The sequence below is a fragment of the Ylistrum balloti genome, unplaced genomic scaffold, assembly GCF_031769215.1.
Source record: "Ylistrum balloti isolate Yb309-2 unplaced genomic scaffold, AGI_CSIRO_Ybal_v1 Utg369844, whole genome shotgun sequence".
Classification (NCBI taxonomy): domain Eukaryota; kingdom Metazoa; phylum Mollusca; class Bivalvia; order Pectinida; family Pectinidae; genus Ylistrum; species Ylistrum balloti.
In genome coordinates, this window is record NW_026782000.1 from 164,833 (window position 1) to 170,894 (window position 6,062).

The following is a 6,062-nucleotide window of genomic DNA, read 5'->3' on the forward strand; positions in this document are numbered from 1 at the left end:
TAGAAACTTTGTTCAGCAAATAATGATTTTTGGTTTGGTATTTATTTCAAATAATTCTGATCTATTTCTCTTTCAGCAGTGCTTTAAATTCCCGATTTTTTGGGCTGTTTTTTTTTCCACAAATATTTTGTGTATCGACTAAGGAAAGAAATTTCTTTTCACAGTGTGAATTACAATGACTTAATGTTGATGTTTGAATTCATTTTCTATTAATTTAATTTATTTTTTGAGGAAAATGGATACAAAAATGGTAAAAGGATGGAATCAGATTTATCAAGTTCACATTTGGGACCAACAAATTATAAACAATTTGAATAATGTATTTATGTGTAGGATTATACTTCCTGGCCATGACACTTTAATATCATCCTTGTCATTTACTGACATCATTATATAATTATCATCAAGCAAAATTATAGATAAAAAAAGTCGCTTTTCTTATCACTATTTAGTTTTCATTGTTGTAAGAGGTCTATCAGGATGTTTGTTTAAATGAAGGGATTTTTTCTTACCTGTTATTTATTCGGGATAATATTCAGTGCCACTGATTGATGTAAATACAAGTATATTTATTGTTTTGTTTGTGTAGGTGCCGATTTCAATACCTGACATATATTTAATAATCAGGAGAGATCCTCATTAAGGTAGATGTTGAAAGACTTGCACATGGTAGTGTTGTAGAAATATTGACTAAAAACAAATAATGTTATAAAAATAATTTTGTATGATGCAGGAAATGTAGATGTGGTTTTTATCATATTGTGACACACAATTACTTGGATGAATTTATTTTCATTTTGAATCAATAGGTACTGTTCTTTGATTGAATTTGCGGAATTTTGAAGTGGTTTAAAATTTGAAATTGGGATCACATGATATTTGGAAAATATTCAGAATTGTTTTTCCCTTAATGAATAACATAATTTTATGATGTTTACACTGTTTTCCATTTTCCATAATCGGGAAAACTTTAATGTGACTTTTTTGTAACTTTCTGTGGTACAGAAGTAGTTCACAGATCAGTTCTGTCCTATGCTATGTCCCTCCAAATACCAGTTATCTCCCTTCGTTTTACCTAGTTCTACAACTTCATTTCATTAATATACAGCATTGCAATGTCAAGAAACTACACTTTTTTTTCTTTTCTTTTATTATCATTATTTCTTTTGAAATATTTAAAGGAAAGAAACGAACATTCTCAAATAAACGCATAATGGTGTTTTTTTCTCTCCTTTTTTATCCATAGTTAAACAGATTTAAAACTATGCTGCCTTTTGTCTTGTTCTTTTGTTGATTAATATTATCTTTCTGTAAAAAATCACCTTGTAATAAGTGCTGCATATTTTATTTTCTTACACCCACTTTCTTGAGTAATTTTTTCCCAGAAGTTTAGAAGACTACAGTCTGAAACCTTTGTATTGTACCAAAGGTCAGTAACAATTCAGGAAGACTGCAGTGATTGTAAAATAACGAAGATATATTTTTGATGAGTTAGGATCCATTAAAACATTTTAAGATATCATATAAGATGTAACAATAGTCTACAAGCTTTCAATGTCTTCAAGTACAAAAATATCAAACGATGGGAAAAGAATAAAAGCTTCAAGTCATTAAGTTTATATTATTGATTCTCAAGTGAGGCAACTGATAAAAGAAATGTTAATTTTAAAGTCATTTGAAGAATAAGCACACTTATTTGTGATGGATACATATGTGTATAACAGATTTTTGTTAACAGAAATAACCCTACCATTAAAACATTAATGATAAATTCGTCGTTGATGATTAATTAATTACTTTTTAATTGAAAAGATATGTATACTGCATTTTAACTTACCTGACTAATGACTTCTTTATCGTCTTTTGCTTAATATTGGATATTGTTTTATATTTATTTTTGACCTTTTTTATATAAAATAAATGTATATTAATTTTTTCATCATATTAAAGTCTTTATAAAACAAACAAATTATCTATGTACAATTACACAAAAAAAACCTAACATCTGTGGACTCAATTCGCATTTTCGTTGATTTGTTCAGTGTTTGCACTTTATGCATTTTCTCTGATCTAGGAATAATTTTGTAGAATAAAATGATATATTGATGTTAATCGGCCAGTTCGGTTTTGATTGAAATAGGGAAGTATATTTGCTTTTGTAAATAATCTGTATAAAGTGATACATAAGTGATGTTTTATAGAAAAAAAAATCATTTTATTTTGTGTATTTTAGAAATTTTTGACAGTTTTTTTTAGATATTAGTCAGGGTAAAAAACCTTGGTGGTGTTTTTTTTTTTGTATATGTTCCATTTCAAATTTCAAATGTGTGTTGTAAACAAGAGCTTGGTGTATATTTCTGTGTTGTAGTTGAAAAACAGAAAATAATGAAAAAGGATCCTAGAGTGATGTTGATGTGGATATCTAGTCATTTGTTAGTTATGATATTTTCATGGCCTTAACCGTTTGTTTTTTGATCAAATGATATGTTTATGTTTTTTCCTGTAACTGATTTTTACTTAAGTGCTCGAGATTGACGGGGATTACTTCCTATTTAGACTCCTTACTGATATCGATGTCTTCTCATATGTTTCACAAATCTTGAAATTAATCTTGATTCTGTAAGACTATGAGAATAAATTTCATATGTATGTAAGTTGATTCTGGCAATATATAATTGAAAACTTCCTGTCGACATGGGGATTATTATAAATTAATATCATTTCTCCAAATAAATTACAATCCATCTTATTCAATGAGAAATGAATACATAAATTTTACTGAGCTTGACTTCATATACTTGAAAATGAACATGGAAAAAAAACAGCTAAAATTTCTTAGCCTAAATTTCCCCTTTAATGATTTTTAAGTGTTTTGAATGAAGTCTTCTCCCAGTCAAAAATTCAAAGTCATCAAAAAGTTGTGAACCAAAACACCAAATAAAACTTATTAGAAATGTACAGGTAATGTTTTTCTTTATCAACTGAAATTAGATATTTTGCAAAAATGGAGGAAATTTTGGTATTATCATTTGTATGTAAATGCTATTCTAAAATGGATGGAAAATCAATATTTGATATTTAAAGGGTCTGCAAAAATGGGTGAATTTTGGGAATCAATATTTGATATTTAAAGGGTCTGCAAAAATGGGTGAATTTTGAGAATCAATATTTGATATTTAAAGGGTCTGCAAAAATGGGTGAATTTTGAGAATCAATATTTGATATTTAAAGGGTCTGCAAAAATGGGTGAATTTTGGGAATCAATATTTGATATTTAAAGGGTCTGCAAAAATGGGTGAATTTTGGGAATCAATATTTGATATTTAAAGGGTCTGCAAAAATGGGTGAATTTTGAGAATCAATATTTGATATTTAAAGGGTCTGCAAAAATGGGTGAATTTTGGGAATCAATATTTGATATTAGTTGTAGCATTTTAATTTGTCAAAATTTATATTTGTTTGTCTTTATGTTGATATTCTTCTGAAATTGTGGTAGTCTTCATTGTTTACATCTCTTCAAAGGTTAAGCACACATTTCGTTAGAAAACAAAAACAAAACAAAAAATGTTTAGATAGCCCAGTGTATAAATTTGAAGGGAAAAAAATCTAAAAATTAATACAAACGACATTGTTGAATCTGTGCTAGAATTTTTCAATATAATGATACATATTTTCTGATTATTTTTTTCCCAACAACTGATTTAATATTCAAAACCAAAATTATCATTAACATTTTTGCTATTGTTATGGTATAATCTAGTTTATTGTTTGCTGATTAAACAAAACATAACAATGTCTGAATTTTTTATTTATTTTAATTTTTTTTATGTATTATTATTGTTATGCCGCTAGTCATGGTGTGTCAATAGGCTGTTTGACTTCATCGTCAATTTCTCATCAACTAAAGGATTTTTTTTCTTATAATGTCTGACTTTCTGCAGCAAATTACTTTGGACATTTATGCCCATGGATTAATGGCCTATTGTTTTTGTGTGGTTTGTCTTGTCAACTTCACCCTTGCCCAGAACTATTACACTGTAAGATGTAAGGATTTCAGATGTGGCATGTGTGTTCTTTGTGACATTTCCCACGATACCAAATTTTTTTTTGACCTTGACCTACATTTGAAAAATTTAAATATTGGCCATTACTATTGATCATAAGGTATGGCTTTCATACTGGGCATGTGTGTACCTTCACCAAAAACTCTCTGATGTTACCAAAATTTTTGACCATGTGACCATGGACAAGTGTTTCACAAAGTGTGTATATTATTAGCACTTACCTTACAAAGTTTTAATGTCCCACTTTAGAATTTTGTTGCAACCAAGGGCATAGTGTTTCATAAACACGTCTTGTTTTTTTAATCTATTACTTTGAATATACTTAGCCTTGCTATGTCAATGGAAAATTCTGAAATCCAGACAGACAGGTTTCTGGATTGTCATTATGGAAAATCAGGGGGATTAATTTTAAATTTTATTCGCAATTCTGGAGTACAGAATCCTGATATTGACTTGTGGATAATTGTACCATTAATCAGGTTTTCCCACCATCTAGCCAGCTCTTTTCAGAGGAGACACTTCCTTATTCCAAACCAGTCTAGTAATCCAACTGCCTCCTCATCTGGAATATATCTACTAGTGTTAGAAATAAATTCAATGGATGTTAATGTTTCATTATAATCCAGTTTTATTATCTGACCCTCCAGTAGATGTACCAAGTATTTCACTTAAGTTACATATTATATTTAACATTTTACACCACGAGATATATATACTACTAGGTCTTATATATACACCATTATCAGGCATATAGGTTGTAATGATTTATAAGAAAATATACATAATGAATTCAGAAATAAAAAAAATATTGCATCATAATATTTCTCTGTGTTTATTTTATTAGTCCTTCCACTGGGAATATCTTTGGGTCATGTCTGTCTGTCTGTTCTTCTGCATAATATTGCATCATAATATTTCTCTGTGTTTATTTTATTAGTCCTTCCACTGGGAATATCTTTGGGTCATGTCTGTCTGTCTGTTCTTCTGCATAATATTGCATCATAATATTTCTCTGTGTTTATTTTATCAGTCCTTCCACTGGGAATATCTTTGGGTCATGTCTGTCTGTCTGTTCTTCTGCATAATATTGCATCATAATATTTCTCTGTGTTTATTTTATTAGTCCTTCCACTGGGAATATCTTTGGGTCATGTATGTCCGTCTGTCTGTTCTTCTGCATAATATTGCATCATAATATTTCTCTGTGTTTTATTTTATCAGTCCTTCCACTGGGAATATCTTTGGGTCATGTCTGTCTGTCTGTCTGTTCTTCTGCATAATATTGCATCATAATATTTCTCTGTGTTTATTTTATTAGTCCTTCCACTGGGAATATCTTTGGGTCATGTCTGTCTGTCTGTTCTTCTGCATAATATTGCATCATAATATTTCTCTGTGTTTATTTTATCAGTCATTCCACTGGGAATATCTTTGGGTCATGTCTGTCTGTCTGTTCTTCTGCATAATATTGCATCATAATATTTCACTGTTTATTTTATATTTACAATTGATGCCTTAGTAACCTTAGTAATGGTAAATCATATAAAACTGAATCATGTATGTGGCAAATAACAACCCCCCCCCCCCCCCCCAAAAAAGATAATATGCCTTGTTTTGTAATACCTGTCATAAGTCATGTTTCCTCTGCTATTGCCAAAGTATACAAATTCCTGTGAAACATAACATCACACAAATAATATCAATTTAATCCCCTTATTAAAGAGGACTGAAAAAAAAATTTTTAAATGGGAATTATTAAGGATATGGTTGCAATTGATATTGTGCAAACCATAAATAGAAAAAGTGATTTCAACATTTACAATTGATGCCTTAGTAACCTTAGTAATGGTAAATCATATAAAACTGGATCATGTGTGTGGCAAATAACACAACACAACACCACCACCCCCCCCCCCCCCCCAAAAAAAAAAAAAAAAAAAAAATAATATGCCTTGTTTTGTAAGAAGATTTCAACTTTAAAATACCAATGGTTTGGGA